The sequence below is a fragment of the Chlorocebus sabaeus genome, chromosome 12 (assembly GCF_047675955.1).
Source record: "Chlorocebus sabaeus isolate Y175 chromosome 12, mChlSab1.0.hap1, whole genome shotgun sequence".
NCBI lineage: Eukaryota > Metazoa > Chordata > Mammalia > Primates > Cercopithecidae > Chlorocebus > Chlorocebus sabaeus.
The window spans coordinates 9,227,299-9,246,309 of NC_132915.1; the positions used below are offsets into that span (position 1 = coordinate 9,227,299).

General features: G+C 41.9%; 1 non-coding gene across 1 annotated transcript; it reads right to left on the reverse strand.

The window, feature by feature from the left end:
- Positions 1-9,060: 9,060 nt before the first annotated feature.
- On the reverse strand, positions 9,061-9,186 carry LOC119624639 (U6atac minor spliceosomal RNA). Its single transcript, XR_005240792.1, has one exon. It is a non-coding gene; the product is annotated as a U6atac minor spliceosomal RNA (small nuclear RNA).
- Positions 9,187-19,011: the final 9,825 nt, after the last annotated feature.

Sequence of the window (19,011 nt, forward strand, 5' to 3'; positions counted from 1 at the left end):
AAGCAGGCATCCTTATCTGGTTCCTGATATTAAAAGAAAGCTCTCAGTTTTTCACCATTGATTATCATGTTACCTGTGGATTTTTCATATCTGGCCTTTATTATGTTGAGGATGTTCGCTTCTCTTCCTAATTTTCTGACTTTTTTATCATTAAAGGATATTGAATATTTTCAAATGATTTTTCTGTTTCAATTGAGATAATTTTGTGTGTGTGTGTGTGTGTGTGTGTGTGTGTGTTTCTTCATTCTGTTAATGTTGTGTATTATATTGGTTGACTTTCACATACTGAACCATCCTTGCATTTCAGGAATAAATTCACTTAGTCCTAGTATAAAATTCTTTTAATTGTTTGCTGAATTTAGTTTGCTAGTATTTTCTTTAGGATTATTGGGTCAATATTCATAAGTGATACTGGTTTTTAGTTTTCTTGCCTTTTAGTGTCTTTGTCTGGCTTTAATATCAGGGTAATGCTAGCCTCATAGAATGAGTTAGGAAGTGTTCTCTTCAACTTTTTAGAAGAGTTTGGAAAAGAATGATAATTCCTTAACTGTTTAGTAGAAGTCACCAGTAAAGCCTTCTAGTCAAATCTCTGTCTTGGGAGGTTTTGATTACTGATCCAATCTCCTTACTAATTATAGGTCTATTCAGATTTTCTGTTTCCTCACAATGCAGTCATAGTAGGTTGTGTGTTTCTGGAAAGTTGTCTATTTCATCTAGGTTATCCAATTTGATGGCAAACAATTATTCAAAGCAATCTCTTATTCTATCTGTTTTTTTAAAAAATTATAGATAGCAATGTCCATTTCTGATTTTAGTAATTCAAGTCTTCTCCCATTTTTCTTAATCAAGCCAAAGATAAATCTTTTCTAAAAACAAACTATTGATCTCACTGATTTTTCACAATTGTTTTTCTATTCTTTATTTTCTTTATCTCTGTTCTTAGCTTTATAATTTCCTTCCTTCTACTAGTTCTGAGTTTTGTTTGGCAGTCTTTTTATAGATCCTTAGATGTAAAGTTATGTTATTGAGTTTTCTTTTTTAATGTATGTGTTCACAGCTATAAATTTCCCTCTGAACACTGCTTTTGCTGCATTCCATAAGTTTTGGTGTGTTGCATTTTTGTTTTTATCTGTCGCAAGGTGTTTTATAATTTCTACTGTGATTTCTTCTTTGACCCATTGTTTGTTTAAGAACAGGATCGTGGTTTTATATCCTTCTTCCAATGTATTTCTTTTGATTGAAGACTTTATTTATATTTAAAGTAATTACTGATAAAAACTTACTTCTGCCTTTTACTATTGATTTTCTGTGTATCTTATAGCTTTTACACATGATTTTCTGCATTACTGCCCTGTTTTGTGTTTAGTTGATTTTTTCTTTTTCTTTCTTCTTTCTTTCCTTCCTTCCTTCCATTTTTTTTTTTTTTTTTTTTTTTTTTTTTTTGATGGAATCCTGCTCTGTTGCCCAGGCTGGAGTGCAATGGCATGATTTTGGCTCACTGAAACCTCTGCCTCCCAGGTTCAAGTGATTCTTCTGCCTCAGACTCCTGAGTAGCTGGGACTACAGGTGCATACCACCACGCCTGGCTAATTTTTGTATTTTTAGTAGAGATGGGGTTTCACCATGTTGGCCAGGCTGGTCTCGAACTCCTGACTTCATGATCCACCTGCCTCAGATCATGGCCTCCCAAAGTGCTGGGATTACAGGAATGAGCCACCACGCCCAGCCTGGTTGATTTTTTTTCTTTTTTTTTTCTTTTTTTTTTTTTAATTTATTATTATTAAACTTCAAGTTGTAGGGTACATGTGCACAACGTGCAGGTTTGCTACATATGTATACTTGTGCCATGTTGGTGTGCTGCACCCATCAACTCGTCATTTACATCAGGTATAACTCCCAGTGCAATCCCTCCCCCCTCCCCCCTCCCCATGATAGGCCCCGGTGTGTGATGTTCCCCTTCCCGAGTCCAAGTGATCTCATTGTTCAGTTCCCACCTACGAGTGAGAACATGCGGTGTTTGGTTTTCTGTTCTTGTGATAGTTTGCTAAGAATGATGGTTTCCAGCTGCATCCATGTCCCTACAAAGGACACAAACTCATCCTTTTTTATGGCTGCATAGTATTCCATGGTGTATATGTGCCACATTTTCTTAATCCAATCTGTCACTGATGGACATTTGGGTTGATTCCAAGTCTTTGCTATTGTGAATAGTGCTGCAATAAACATACGTGTGCATGTGTCTTTATAGCAGCATAATTTATAATCCTTTGGGTATATACCCAGTAATGGGATGGCTGGGTCATATGGTACTTCTAGTTCTAGATCCTTGAGGAATCGCCATACTGTTTTCCATAATGGTTGAACTAGTTTACAATCCCACCAACAGTGTAAAAGTGTTCCTATTTCTCCACATCCTCTCCAGCACCTGTTGTTTCCTGACTTTTGAATGATCGCCATTCTAACTGGTGTGAGATGGTATCTCATTGTGGTTTTGATTTGCATTTCTCTGATGGCCAGTGATGATGAGCATTTTTTCATGTGTCTGTTGGCTGTATGAATGTCTTCTTTTGAGAAATGTCTGTTCATATCCTTTGCCCACTTTTGGATGGGGTTGTTTGTTTTTTTCTTGTAAATTTGTTTGAGTTCTTTGTAGGTTCTGGATATTAGCCCTTTGTCAGATGAGTAGATTGCAAAAATTTTCTCCCATTCTGTAGGTTGCCTGCTCACTCTGATGGTAGTTTCTTTTGCTGTGCAGAAGCTCTTTAGTTTGATGAGATCCCATTTGTCAATTTTGGCTTTTGCTGCCGTTGCTTTTGGTGTTTTAGACATGAAGTCTTTGCCCATGCCTATGTCCTGAATGGTACTACCTAGGTTTTCCTCTAGGATTTTTATGGTATTAGGTCTAACATTTAAGTCTCTAATCCATCTTGAATTAATTTTCGTATAAGGAGTAAGGAAAGGATCCAGTTTCAGCTTTCTACTTATGGCTAGCCAGTTTTCCCAGCACCATTTATTAAATAGGGAATCCTTTCCCCATTTCTTGTTTCTCTCAGGTTTGTCAAAGATCAGATGGCTGTAGATGTGTGGTATTATTTCTGAGGACTCTGTTCTGTTCCATTGGTCTATATCTCTGTTTTGGTACCAGTACCATGCTGTTTTGGTTACTGTAGCCTTGTAGTATAGTTTGAAGTCAGGTAGCGTGATGCCTCCAGCTTTGTTCTTTTGACTTAGGATTGTCTTGGAGATGCGGGCTCTTTTTTGGTTCCATATGAACTTTAAAGCAGTTTTTTCCAATTCTGTGAAGAAGCTCATTGGTAGCTTGATGGGGATGGCATTGAATCTATAAATTACCTTGGGCAGTATGGCCATTTTCACGATATTGATTCTTCCTATCCATGAGCATGGTATGTTCTTCCATTTGTTTGTGTCCTCTTTGATTTCACTGAGCAGTGGTTTGTAGTTCTCCTTGAAGAGGTCCTTTACATCCCTTGTAAGTTGGATTCCTAGGTATTTTATTCTCTTTGAAGCAATTGTGAATGGAAGTTCATTCCTGATTTGGCTCTCTGTTTGACTGTCACTGGTGTATAAGAATGCTTGTGATTTTTGCACATTAATTTTGTATCCTGAGACTTTGCTGAAGTTGCTGATCAGCTTAAGGAGATTTTGGGCTGAGACAATGGGGTTTTCTAAATATACAATCATGTCGTCTGCAAACAGGGACAATTTGACTTCTTCTTTTCCTAACTGAATCCCCTTGATTTCTTTCTCTTGCCTGATTGCCCTAGCCAGAACTTCCAACACTATGTTGAATAGGAGTGGTGAGAGAGGGCATCCCTGTCTTGTGCCAGTTTTCAAAGGGAATTTTTCCAGTTTTTGCCCATTCAGTATGATATTGGCTGTGGGTTTGTCATAAATAGCTCTTATGATTTTGAGGTACGTTCCATCAATACCGAATTTATTGAGCATTTTTAGCATGAAGGGCTGTTGAATTTTGTCAAAAGCCTTTTCTGCATCTATTGAGATAATGATGTGGTTCTTGTCTTTGGTTCTGTTTATATGCTGGATTATGTTTATTGATTTGCGAATGTTGAACCAGCCTTGCATCCCAGGGATGAAGCCCACTTGATCATGGTGGATAAGCTTTTTGATGTGCTGCTGAATCCGGTTTGCCAGTATTTTATTGAGGAATTTTGCATCGATGTTCATCAGGGATATTGGTCTAAAATTCTCTTTTTTTTGTTGTGTCTCTGCCAGGCTTTGGTATCAGGATGATGTTGGCCTCATAAAATGAGTTAGGGAGGATTCCCTCTTTTTCTATTGATTGGAATAGTTTCAGAAGGAATGGTACCAGCTCCTCCTTGTACCTCTGGTAGAATTCAGCTGTGAATCCATCTGGTCCTGGACTTTTTTTGGTTGGTAGGCTATTAATTATTGCCTCAATTTCAGAGCCTACTATTGGTCTATTCAGGGATTCAACTTCTTCCTGGTTTAGTCTTGGAAGAGTGTAAGTGTCCAGGAAATTATCCATTTCTTCTAGATTTTCCAGTTTATTTGCGTAGAGGTGTTTATAGTATTCTCTGATGGTAGTTTGTATTTCTGTGGGGTCGGTGGTGATATCCCCTTTATCATTTTTAATTGCATCAATTTGATTCTTCTCTCTTTTCTTCTTTATTAGCCTTGCTAGTGGTCTGTCAATTTTGTTGATCTTTTCAAAAAACCAACTCCTGGATTCATTGATTTTTTGGAGGGTTTTTTGTGTCTCTATCTCCTTCAGTTCTGCTCTGATCTTAGTTATTTCTTGCCTTCTGCTAGCTTTCGAATGTGTTTGCTCTTGCTTCTCTAGTTCTTTTAATTGCGATGTTAGAGTGTCAATTTTAGATCTTTCCTGCTTTCTCTTGTGGGCATTTAGTGCTATAAATTTCCCTCTACACACTGCTTTAAATGTGTCCCAGAGATTCTGGTATGTTGTATCTTTGTTCTCATTGGTTTCAAAGAACATCTTTATTTCTGCCTTCATTTCGTTATGTACCCAGTAGTCATTCAGGAGCAGGTTGTTCAGTTTCCATGTAGTTGAGCGGTTTTGATTGAGTTTCTTAGTCCTGAGTTCTAATTTGATTGCACTGTGGTCTGAGAGACAGTTTGTTATAATTTCTGTTCTTGTACATTTGCTGAGGAGTGCTTTACTTCCGATTACGTGGTCAATTTTGGAGTAAGTACGATGTGGTGCTGAGAAGAATGTATATTCTGTTGATTTGGGGTGGAGAGTTCTATAGATGTCTATTAGGTCTGCTTGCTGCAGAGATGAGTTCAATTCCTGGATATCCTTGTTAACTTTCTGTCTCGTTGATCTGTCTAATGTTGACAGTGGAGTGTTGAAGTCTCCCATTATTATTGTATGGGAGTCTAAGTCTCTTTGTAAGTCTCTAAGGACTTGCTTTATGAATCTGGGTGCTCCTGTATTGGGTGCATATATATTTAGGATAGTTAGCTCTTCCTGTTGAATTGATCCCTTTACCATTATGTAATGGCCTTCTTTGTCTCTTTTGATCTTTGATGGTTTAAAGTCTGTTTTATCAGAGACTAGTATTGCAACCCCCGCTTTTTTATGTTCTCCATTTGCTTGGTAAATCTTCCTCCATCCCTTTATTTTGAGCCTATGTATGTCTCTGCGTGTGAGATGGGTCTCCTGAATACAGCAGACTGATGGGTCTTGACTCTTTATCCAGTTTGCCAGTCTGTGTCTTTTAATTGGAGCATTTAGTCCATTTACATTTAAGGTTAAGATTGTTATGTGTGAACTTGATCATGCCATTATGATATTAACTGGTTATTTTGCTCGTTAGTTGATGCAGTTTCTTCCTAGCCTTGATGGTCTTTTCATTTTGGCATGTTTTTGCAATGGCTGGTACCGGTTGTTCCTTTCCATGTTTAGTGCTTCCTTCAGGGTCTCTTGTAAGGCAGGTCTAGTGGTGACAAAATCTCTAAGCATTTGCTTATCTGTAAAGGATTTTATTTCTCCTTCACTTATGAAACTTAGTTTGGCTGGATATGAAATTCTGGGTTGAAAATTCTTTTCTTTAAGAATGTTGAATATTGGCCCCCACTCTCTTCTGGCTTGAAGAGTTTCTGCCGAGAGATCTGCTGTTAGTCTGATGGGCTTCCCTTTGTGGGTAACCCGACCTTTCTTTCTGGCTGCCCTTAAGATTTTTTCCTTCATTTCAACTTTGGTGAATCTGGCAATTATGTGTCTTGGAGTTGCTCTTCTCGAGGAGTATCTTTGTGGCGTTCTCTGTATTTCCTGGATTTGAATGTTGGCCTGCCCTACTAGGTTGGGGAAGTTCTCCTGGATGATATCCTGAAGAGTGTTTTCCAACTTGGTTCCATTTTCCCCCTCACTTTCAGGCACCCCAATCAGACGTAGATTTGGTCTTTTTACATAATCCCATACTTCTTGAAGGCTTTGTTCATTTCTTTTTCTTCTTTTTTCTTTTGGTTTCTCTTCTCGCTTCATTTCATTCATTTGATCCTCCATCGCTGACATTCTTTCTTCCAGTTGATCGAGACGGTTACTGAAGCTTGTGCATTTGTCACGTATTTCTCGTGCCATGGTTTTCGTCTCTTTCATTTCGTTTGTGAGCTTCTCTGCATTAATTACTCTAGCCATCAATTCTTCCACTTTTTTTTCAAGATTTTTAGTTTCTTTGCACTGGGTACGTAATTCCTCCTTTAGCTCTGAGAAATTTGATGGACTGAAGCCTTCTTCTCTCATCTCGTCGAAGTCATTCTCCGTCCAGCTTTGATCCGTTGCTGGCGATGAGCTGCGCTCCTTTGCCGGGGGAGATGCGCTCTTATTTTTTGAATTTCCAGCTTTTCTGCCCTGCTTTTTCCCCATCTTTGTGGTTTTATCTGCCTCTGGTCTTTGATGATGGTGATGTACTGATGGGGTTTTGGTGTAGGTGTCCTTCCTGTTTGATAGCTTTCCTTCTAACAGTCAGGATCCTCAGCTGTAGGTTGTAGCTGTAGGAGATTGCTTGAGGTCCACTCCAGACCCTGTTTGCCTGGGTATCAGCAGCAGAGGCTGCAGAAGATAGAATATTGCTGAACAGCGAGTGTACCTGTCTGATTCTTGCTTTGGAATCTTCCTCTCAGGGGTGTACTCCACCCTGTGAGGTGTGGGGTGTCAGACTGCCCCTAGTGGGGGATGTCTCCCAGTTAGGCTACTCAGGGGTCAGGGACCCACTTGAGCAGGGAGTCTGTCCCTTCTCAGATCTCAACCTCCGTGTTGGGAGATCCACTGCTCTCTTCAAAGCTGTCAGACAGAGTCATTTGCGTCTGCAGAGCTGCTGCGTTTGTTATTATTTACTGTGCCCTGTCCCCAGAGGTGGAGTCTACAGAGACAGGCAGGTTTCCTTGAGCTGCTGTGAGCTCCACCCAGTTCGAGCTTCCCAGCAGCTTTGTTTACCTACTTAAGCCTCAGCAATGGCGGGCGCCCCTCCCCCAGCCTCGCTGCTGCCTTGCCGGTAGATCACAGACTGCTGTGCTAGCAATGAGGGAGGCTCCGTGGGTGTGGGACACTCCCGGCCAGGTGTGGGATATGATCTCCTGGTGTGCCTGTCTGCTTAAAGCGCAGTATTGGGGTGGGAGTTACCCGATTTTCCAGGTGTTGTGTGTCTCAGTTCCCCTGGCTAGGAAAAGGGATTCCCTTCCCCCTTGCGCTTTCCAGGTGAGGCAATGCCTCGCCCTGCTTCAGCTCTCGCTGGTCGGGCTGCAGCAGCTGACCAGCACCGATCGTCTGGCACTCCCCAGTGAGATGAACCCAGTACCTCAGTTGAAAATGTAGAAATCGCCGGTCTTCTGTGTCGCTCGCGCTGGGAGTTGGAGACTGGAGCTGTTCCTATTCGGCCATCTTGCTCCGCCCCCTCGATTTTTTTTCTAATGATATACCTTGACTTTCATTTTAGTACCTTTTGATTTTTATCTTATTAACTTTTGTGTATATAATATACACATAAAATAATATTTTTCTTTGTAGTTTATGTAAGAATATATATGTAACATTCTGAACTCATAACCATCTGAGTTAACACCCACTTAACTTCAATCATATACCAAAACTCTACTCCTATACAGCCCTATGCCCTCTTTATGTTATTGATGTTACAAATTACATATTTATACACTGTGAGCACAATAACATAAAAAGTGAAGTTACAAACCAAAATTATAACAATACTGGTTTTTATACTTACCCATGTGTTCACCTTAACAGGAGATCATATATCCTTTCATAAAGCTTTGAGTTAATATCTAGCATCCTTTTATTTCAACCTGTAGGATTTCCTTTAGCATTCCTAGTAAAGCAGGTCTAAGAGTAGCAAACTACTTCAGCTTTTGTTTTTCCTCTGGGTGTAGAATTCCCAGTTGACAGGGTTGTTTTTTCTTTTTCTTTCAACACTTTGAATATATCATCTCATTGCCTTCCGGCATTCAAGGTTTCTGATGAGAAATTTGTTGATAATCTTATTGACGATCTCTTGTATATGATGAATCACTTCTCTCTTGCTGCTCTCAAGTCTCTTTGTCTTTGTCTTTTAAAACTCTGATTATAATGTGTCTTAATATGTGTCTCTTAACTTCTTAGGTTTGTAGCTCCATATTTTTCACCAAATTTGGGATAATTTCTGCCAGTATTTCTTTAAATAATCTTTCCACCCCCTTCTCTTTCTCTTGTCTTTCTGGAACTTTTAAAATACGTATGTTGGTCCACTTGATGGTGTCAACATAAATTCTTTAAATTCACGTCACTTTTCTTCAGTTTTTATTCTTTTTGCTCCTCAGACTCAATAATTTCAATTATCCTATCCTTTAAGTTCACTGAATCTTTTTTCAGCCTACTCAAATCTGCTGATAAATCATTGCAATGAATTTTTTATTTCAGTTATTGTACTTTTTAGCTCCAGATTTCTGTTCAGTTCCTTCTTAAAATTTCTATCTCTTTTTTGATATTCTAATTTTATTCATATATTATTTTCTTGATATCCTCTCACATTTTTAAATTATTTTTAACCATTGTTAGATGCCACAAAGTAGGTGGCAATACCTTACCTGTATGTTTGTTGTCAGACCCAAGGGCCTCTTCTATCCTTGTTGAGAGAAACTCTAACCTTTTCTCCTTTCATACAGTACCTAAGGCTCTTTAGTTCTTTGTCCATGTTTTTCCTTAGCTTCTTGAGCATATTTAAGACAGTTAAAAAATTGTGTAGTAGACCGGGTGCAGTGGCTCATGCACATAGTCCCAGCATTTTGGGAGGCCAAGGTTGGTGGATCACCTGAGGTCAGGAGTTCAAGACCAGCCTGGCCAACATTGTGAAACCCCATCTCTACTAAAAATACAAAAAAATTAGCCAGATGTGGTGGTGGGTGCCTGTAATCCCAGCTATTTGGGAGGCTGAGGCAGGAGAATCACTTGAATCTGGGAGATGGAGGTTGCAGTGAGCCGAGATCGTGCCATTGCACTCTAGCCTGGACGACGAGAGCAAAACTCTGTCTCAAAAAAAATAAAATAAATAAAATAAAATAAATTGCGTAGTAAATCCAATATTGGGTTTCCTTGGTGATGGTTTTTATCCTTTTGTTTTATTCATTTGAATGAGGCATGTTTTCCTGTTTCTTTGTATGCCTTGTAATATTTTGTTAAACATTAAGCATTTGACTATTACAGTGTGAACTATAATATGAATGATAATCTGAATCTAGAAATCAGATTATCTCTTTCTTTTTTCTTAGTTGTTGGAAGTTGTAATAGTTCACTCATTTTGAAAATTTTGCAAACTATTTTTCAAAGATCATGTTTTGTCGCGTATGATCACCAAAGTTTCTGTTCCTTTAGATTGTGTTCAGTTGTTTTGATAGAGATATCCTTTAATGCCAGAAATTGAAACAAAGAAACACACACACACACAGAGAGAGAGAGAGAGAGAGAGAGATGATAGCTACTTCCGCCGGTATCTGCAGATTATTTCTGTTCTGGGGCACTCCTTTACCATTTTAGCTAGCCTTGCTTTGAGACTAGGGATCAACCCAGGTGAAAGCTTAATGTCTTCGTGAGACTTTTCTGAGCATGACTCTTGCCTGTGCATGTTCATGACTTTCTAAATTCTCCCATGTATATGGCTGCTTTTGAATGTCTTCATTTCTCAGAGACTCACCTTAGTTTCTCTTTATGCCTTTCATGGTCTGTTGTAAGCCTCAACCTGTCCCAGGCATCTGTGAGCTTGTAGTCTGCCTTACAGCTTTTACAAGTAGTTTCTGCTACATTTCCTTCCAGGGCCCCAAGTTATATGAAACAGATGAGTGCCTTGCATCAGTCCTTCAGGTATTCCCCAAACAAGTCAGAACAGATGTGCACAGTAATTTGCAAATAATATCTTCTCTGCTTCCTCTGGTTCTAGGGTGGGGAGGGACTGAGAACAGAGCTGTCACAACCCAAAACAAAGGGCACTGCTATGCTGGAGAGGGGATGGGGCAAAGGCATCTTACTATACAACTTTTCTACCATTTTAATAATGTCTTCTTTTGATTTGGTGTTTTCTTAGTTGCTGTAAACCTTTGACTGTATACTAGAACTTCTATGAAGTCGGTTAAAACAGCTCTGGGTTTTTTGTTTGTTTGCTTTTGCAAGTTTCTTTGGATAACAACCATTTTGCTGATAACGTCATCATTTCTTTGTGTTTTGATAAACAGACATTTTCTCTTTTGTTTCCTCTTTTGGCATGCTCTTCCCCAGATGTTTTCATGGCCAGATCTTTCATTCCTTCATGGTTTTGCTTGCGTATCACTTTCTCCATGAGACCTTTCCTCTCCACTTTTTCTAAGCATTCACTACCCCCTTCACTTTTAAAAAACTGTATTTTGAGACAATTATAAATTCATGATCAGTTATAAGAAATAAGGAGAGAAATCACCCAGTTTCCTCCAATGGTAACGTTTTGCAAAACTGTAGTATAATATCACAACCATAATATTGTCATTGATGTAGTCAAGACATAGAATATTTCCATCACCACAGGGATGCTTCATATTATACTTTTACACCACTTCTACCTCCCCACCTCATTTCATTCCATCTCTGACTCCTGATACCCTCTAATCTGTCCTCCATTTCTATAATTTTGTCATTTTAAGCATGTTACATAAATGTTATACAGTAGGTTATCTTAGAACTTGGCTTTTCATTCAACACAATCCCTTGGAGATTAATCCACATTATTAAAAATATAAATAGTTTGCTCCTTCCTATTTCTGAGTAGTATTCCAAGATATAGGTAAACCAGCTTATTTAACCCATTGACAGATATCTGGGTCACTAATAGCTCTTAAAGCTGCTCTCATCATTTGTGTGCACGTTTTCATGTGTACTTTTGTTTTCATTTATTTGGGAGAAATAATCAAAGGTACAATTGTTGAGTTGAATGGTAGGTGTGTATTTTAAGAGAACAGGCTTTTCTTGGAGATATTTTGGTCTATGCCTGTTGGCAGTCCCAGGTTGAAGCCTTCTACAGTACTCTATCTAGGATACAAGGAAGGCAATAAAGACACTCTAGGAACTCACTGTCATGCCACTCTGCAAGTTGTGAGGTCCCAAGGCAGTTCATCTTCTTTTTCCCAACTTTTCAGTCTTCCAATGATTATTGTCATGTTACATCCAAGGTTCCTATAAGAGGAAAGACTTGGGACAAATGGGGATACTTTCATCTCAAGGAACCGGATGTCCTCCGTTTTTATTTTTCTCTGAAATCTTCTTGGTACCTAGCATAGCATAGAGGTTATTTCCTTATTATTTGCTTATATTATTCCCACCCTGGAATAGAATCTCACTAAAGCAAAGAATTCTTGTTGTTGTTCACTGCCATCTCTTTGAAGCATGGAACATCTGGCTCAATAAAAATTTGCTGTATAAAGAATTGACTGTCATCTTTATTTTCCTCATACTAGTTCCTTAGTATAGATTATCCATGAGTTTACTAGGACGAAGTGCAAAATGTTTTGTGAAAATGATAGCATATTACTATTTTTTTCTTAAAAGGATTAATCACTTTACACTGAAGCCAATAAAAAAAAACTACGTGCAGTTTTTATCTGTTAGTATTTCATTTTTACAAAGGGGAACAACAGGTAAAGAGAAAAGATGCTTGTGCACTTCCATTCCTTCAGGCCCAGCTCTCAGCTCTCATGCCCCTGCTTTCTCCTGCCCACTACCCTGCTCTCTTTTGTCAAGTCCTTGCAGCAGTCTCCCCTCAGCCTCCTGGAGTCCCAGCTTTTCCCTGCCTGCTATGCCCATGCCTCAGAGGGAAAGGGCCCTGGGCAGGAGGGAATTATGATTCCAACACCTCACTCGGGAACTCCAGATGCATTTCCCTGGATACATAGGTCCTGCAGCAGTGCGCTCATCTGTCCTGTGATCAGTGCCTCGTGTATTAAACTGGAATTTGTGGAGTAGCCTGGGTTTTACCAGTTTTTGTCATCCTGATCAGAAAATGAGTTTCAAGTCCCAAATGACAAAGTGACAAACCAAATTTTGGAAAGCAAATTGAAATGTTGGAAAGCACAATTTTGCCTCAATGTTGGCCACACAGAACTCCTGCTTACCTGGCACTTCCCCCAGGCCAGCCTCCCAATACTTACACCCCACACTGCACTGGCTCACCTCAGTCCAGGGCACCACTGCACTACTCAACCAGGTGTTCAGCTCAAACACCTGCAGGTCACCTTTTGTCCTTTTTGCCCTCATTCCTCTCAAAGTCAACAAGAGAACTGAAATCTAACCCAGCTCTTTCTATGTGTTGGCATCTTCATTTCAACCATCAAGATCAAGTCGCCAGACTCTTGAGTGACCTTGGAATGACCTTACAGTGTCCAATAGTGCATTCAGCCAGGATGGTTATTGAAAAACAACACTCAGTGACTGTTACTCCCCACTTCTGGTGTACAGTGCTGGTCATACATAAAATAAGGCTTAATACCCTTACCTGCATCCGACTTGTGGAAGCTGGCCCCCGGCCATTTGTTAAGTTCATCTCTTCCTTGCTCCTCTGGTCACCATCAAGCTGCAACCTCACACATTGATTTGTTTTCAGCCCCACTGAGCTTTCACAACCAGTAGTTAGCACTTGCTCCTCCTTCTGCTTCAAAACCGCTGCTGCTATGCATGTAGCTTGCCCCTGTATGGCATTTGGAACTCAATGTGTCATCTCCTCTCCCTGGTCTCCCAGAACGAAGCAGATGCCCAGACCTGCTCTATCCACTTGTCAGTGTATGATGCCAGGCTCACATAGGTACAAATGCATGGATTGATGGGTATTTATTTACCTGCTCCCACTTAGGGTAAGCAGCACTAGATGTGTCTTTGCTGATTGTCTGTACTTTGTATCTCCAGGGCCCAAAATAGGTAGTCAGTGTTCAATATCTATTGTTGGATGATGCTAAATGAAGTTCACACGCTTCTCCCAGATGAGAAAAACTCCCGTATGGAGCTACTGCGCTTCGGCCAAGGCCTGCCTGGAGGGAGATGACAGAAGCACATATTATTCCAGCTTTCCTTATTTTTTTTACACATCTGTGACTCTCTAAACAAAAGCTGGTCTCTCATTTTTTCTAGAATGCAGGGCAAGTAAAAGCATTCGTTCAGACAATATATTGATTAAACATCAACCCTATGTTGGGCATTGTGCTTGGACTGAGAACATCCATCTGGTCTGGAAGGAAGACTATAAAATCATCATTGTGCAACAGGGTAAGAACCAGACTGGTGTTTTGGTGTTGGTTGGGGGGGTTCAGTGGATGAACAAAGCAAGTGGGAGATCCCAGGCAGACGTATAATAAAAAATGGGTCCATGGGGATATGAGACAGAAGTTGCTCTTGGGGACCACAAGTGACTTACAAACGCTGGCATCATGCAGCAGCAAATGAGGCTGGACAGTGGGTATGGGCCTGGCCAGGGAGGCCCTCAGCCTGAAAGGAGGGGCCTGGGCTGGCCTTTAGAGAGTCCATGCTGGTCCTGCTCTGCTGGATCCATTTCTGCAGAGGGGATGTGCCCACCTTGGGCCTGTACCCCTCCTTCTAGATCATGCTTGTGACACCCCAAAACCCAGAATTCACTGCCCAAACATCCCAAACCCACCTCCTGTAGGTCTCTTCCTGAGGACTGACCAACTGTCCAGTATGTACCCTGGGCTCAAGGGGTAACTGAGCACAGACATGTGGACAACAAGGTGGTAAGTGTGGTAAGAGCCATACTGGGATTTTGGAAGTTGGGTGTTCAGTGGATGAACAAAGCAAGTGGGAACCCAGACAGGTGTCCACACACATGTGCTCAGAGGTTGGATATTCAGGCCAGAATATTTACTTGCAAGGACATGAAAACCTGAGTACCTGAGCACAAAGGGTTCTCCTTTGGGCTGGGGGCTGGGCTGAGACCAAAGTTTTAAAATATGCAGAGATATGATATATGCACCATCCTTTATCGCTTGCCCTGAGTGGTTTGTGTGGACCTGGCCCAGGAAGCCATGAGTCACAAAAAAATGCTTGAGCTTCATCCAAGCTAGCAGGAATGGAAGGTGATAGGGTTTTAATCTGCGTCCCCACCCAAATCTTACATTCAATTTTGATCCCCAGTGTTGGAGGTGGGGCCCAGTGGGAGGTGATTGGATCATGGGGGTGGTTTCTCATGAATGGATTAGGACCATCCCCTTGGTTCTGTTCTCTTAATAATGAGTGAGTTCTTGTTTAAACATTGGCAGCACCTCCCCAACTACTCCTCTTGCTCCTGTTCCAGCCATGCAAAGTGCCTGCTCCTACTTCGCCTTCCTCCATAACCGTAAGCTTCCTGAGGCCTCCCCAGAACTTGGGCAGATGCCAGCATCATGGTTCCTATACAGCCTGCAGAACCGTGAGCCAATTAAACCTCTTTTATTTATAAATTTCCCGGTCTCAGGTGTTTCTTTATAGCAATGCAAGAACAGGCTAATGCAGAAGGGTCTAAGCAAGGAAGAGACAAGTTTGGCTGTGAATTTTCAAAGTACCCAGGTGATGTTTTGTAGATAAGTGACACAATGTTGACAGGGATGGAGGGTGTGGGCTGTGAGGGGGGTTCTGGTTCAGGCTCCACCTATCAGTTAGGCAATCTTGGCAAGTTACTTCTCTCTCTAGTTCTCATTTCCCACAACTATAAATTGAGCTGAGGTCATTGAACAGAGTAAATCATCCATGGTAATCTGCAAATGTGAGTTCATATTCTTTTCATTATTATGGAAAAAAGTCTTACTTTAGTGAAAAGCCCTAAAAGCAGCCCTGGGAACACATTCCAGCGTGGGCTCCTCTCCTGCTAGAAAGGAAGTGGCCCGTCAGGGAAATGTAACATTCCTCTGAGCTTCACCTTGGCCTGCTGGAGTGGAAATGCACAGCATTCCAGGACCTGGGAGCCTGGAGGGGAGAACGAGAAGCTGCAGAGCTTCCTCCACATGTGTGCCTGCCTGCCTGTGTGTGCTCTGGGAGGCCCCCTTCGAAGGCTCCAATGTCCGGGTTTATTTTTCTGCCATATTTCATTCTCAAAACCCCCATCCAGATGAGGCTGTTTAATGGCTTTTGCAGGTCAGTTGCTTTCTGAGAATCTGATATCAGCCAGTGAAGGATTCAAGACTTCCTCAAAATATGATGAGAATAACTGTCTTTGGATTTCCCCTAAGAATTGTGAGGGATTTTTTTTCACTTATTAACTAAAAATTTTCTAAGCTTTTAAATGGAAAACGGCAGCCTGCATTGTGCTTGGAAAAGGAGGAAGAATCCCCAGATGTTCTTTGTTCTCTTTTTCTGCTCCAATGCAGCAAGAGCAGCTCCTTTGGGCGGTTTTCAGGGCATTTTTTCTCCCTAGAGAAGGTCTTCTCGGGACGTGGCCTTCCCTCTACCTATGGTCAGTGGAGGTGTCCCAGTGGCTATGAGGAGCAGTGGATTAGAGCAAACAATACTTTCCAAATAAAGGAAATCAAAACACTTATTTGGTACTTACGGTTATGTTAGGCATTGTAAACTTATTTTTTCTATAATTCATTTACTTTTCATGCCCTGTGGACAATTCAACTGCTTGAGGCTTCAGTCTCCTCATCTGTAAAAAGGGCAGAGCCCTTTGTTTTTGTGTGTGTGATAGAATTAAATTAATCACAGCAAAATAAGTCTGCATTGCCTAAGAAGCAGTGAGCGTAAATAAATGTGTTAATTTTCCCCATGTGGATCCACTTGTTCAGGACTGCTGCTGAATTTGAAGGGCTGGAATGCCCCTTCTATATTGCATGTGGCCACCACCCTCCTCAGCAACACAAACATCGTTGTTAAGTGGCCAGTGTGTGCCAGGCTCCATACAGGGCACTAAGGGCATTTGACCACAAAGGGTGGATGAAAATAGATGACGAGTAACTTCGCTGAGTATATACGTAAAAATCCCCCTCCTATAACTATAGTTTATGGAATGCCTGCCTTTTGCCAGGTGCTGAGCAGAGGGCTTGCTTATGTGGTCCACTTAAAAAGATACTTATTTTGTACTTACTCTATGTGTCAGGCCCAGTTCTGGATGCTAAGACAACTGCAGTGGATAAAGCACGCATGTCCCGTGAACCCCACAGTCCAGCAAGGCTGTAGGTTCATTTGCTCCTAGTAACAGCTCTGAGAAGCTCTGAGAAGCGGTCACCCCCTATTCCATACTGGAAGAGCCAAGACAAGAAGCATCATTGGCACATCCTGAGGTGCTGGCTTGGACGCGCAGAGGTCTGATGTGGCACTCCACCCACGGTGCTCACAGGGTCTGCAAGCCTGCAAACCCACTTTCTGAAACATGGTTTTCTCATCTGTGAAATAGAGATAAGAACACCAAGTCAGAATGATAAGGAGACCAGCATGGGAAAATCTCAATAAACAAGAGTTTCAGGCTAGGTGTGGTGGCTCATGCCTGTAATCCCAGCACTTTGGGAGGCCAAGGCTAGAGGATCACTTGAGCCCAGGATTTCGAGACCAGCCTGGGAAACATAGTGAGACCCTGTCTCTACAAAAAAATACAAAACTTATCCAGGTGTAGCGGCACACACCTGTAGTCCCAGCCACTCACCTACTTGGGAGGCTGAGGTGGCAGGATCTCTTGAGCCCTGGAGGTCGAGGCTGCAGTGAGCCATGATTGCGTCACTACACTCCAGCCTGGGTGACAGAGACAGACCCTGTCTCAAAAACAAAAAACAAACAAACAAACAAACAAAAGCCAAGGGTTCCAAAGACATGATCAAGGTCACAGAACTGCCAAGTGATGGAGGTGAAATACAAAACCCACAACCCCCGGCCCACAGTCCTTTCCTCAGCCCCACCTGGTGGCACAAACACAGTGTGAGCACAGTGACAATGTCAGTGGCTTCACAGAGAGATTTTAGGGAGAGAGGCAGGCCACAAAGACTTAGGGGCTTCCTAGATGGAGAGACAGGAGATGTGTGCCATGTGGAACAGCAAAGTGAAGAAAGAGCCCAGACGCATTTGTATGACAAAGAGCCTGGGTCAGGCGGAGGACTGGCTGGAGGGAGCAGACATCAGGGCTGAGGCTTGGTCAGGGCTTGAGGATGAGAAAGAACCCAGGGAAACAATGCCCGCCAGCCCTGGCCAGACAGGGTCCGAGCTCCCCAGACGCCCTCTAGAAGCGGTCAGTGCAGACACAGGAAGTGCCCAGCACACATTTCAACATTAGCATTCCCACTTGACATCTTTCCTTTCCACAGGGAGGATAAATCCTTGATGTTCCCTGTGCTGCCCCGAGGAAAGAGATCTTGGCATAGAGATGGCCCAGTGCCTACGAGTCTTCCCCTGGGTCGTCTCCTCTCTGATGGCAGGGAAGAGCCATGTCTGGAGTTGACTTTGAACATCCACTGTGGTTAGTCATTAGACATAGAAGATAGAGAGTCTCTGCCCCAGCCTTAAGGGGAGGGAATTTGGCTTGGAGGACCTTCCAGGTGCCCCTTGAGGGCCCTAGGCTGCAGCGCTGACTGCCTCTGTTCTCACAGCTCTCACAGTAACTGCTGGGGGCACCTCATCCCTGACACATTCACTGGAGCTGGGCGAATGTAACTTATTAACCCCAGTTGCTGTTGCCACGGTGTGCATACCCCATCCCATGCCTGTGTGTGGTTTGATGACACATAAGGTGTTTTCTTATTTACTGTCTCAGTTCATTGTCCTACAGCTTCGTGAGAAATATAGAGCCAGTGCCACTAAACCTCATCACAGGCACACGGATCACAGGGTGCCTGGAACTATGGCTAGGGCTGTCCTGTCCCAGCAGTAACTGGAGTTTCGTAAGATTCTTTTTCTTTTGAATAACAATTATATAACACATCGGGAAATGCTAATGAAGAATAAGTAATAATGATCACTCATACTTATAGCTTGTATGCCTGGCTGTGCTACAGGTGAAAAAGCTTTATTTCCTTTCAATAGGCATTAGGTCACGAGAAATGTATTATGACCTCTCGCTAATTTGTGAGAAACAGAGAAGTTAAGTCAGTTACTGAACGCCACACGACTCCTAAGGCATCTAGGTTCAAATCAATGCACATGCATCTACAATGCTGTGGTGGGCTGTGGATTTCAGTCAAAGCCAGCAACACCTGCACCGGCTGTTTCCATGGCCTGCGTCGGCCCAGAATGCACACAAACAGACGCTGTCACCCCCAGTTTCAGCAAGATCAAGGGCTGTGCTATATTATTTTATGAGAGAAAATGGCTGGCACAGATTCAAGCTGATGAACTCGATTGATAAATGGCCTTACAAGCCCTGCATTAACTGATGGCCGTGAGCTGACACCCGGTCCTTCTGGGTTCGGATTAAACAAAAATTGCCAAGGTCTGCATTTCATCAGCACTTAAAAAAAAATCTGACATGGGGTACAGAAAGAGATTATTTTGCTGAGTATTTTGCAATACCAAGG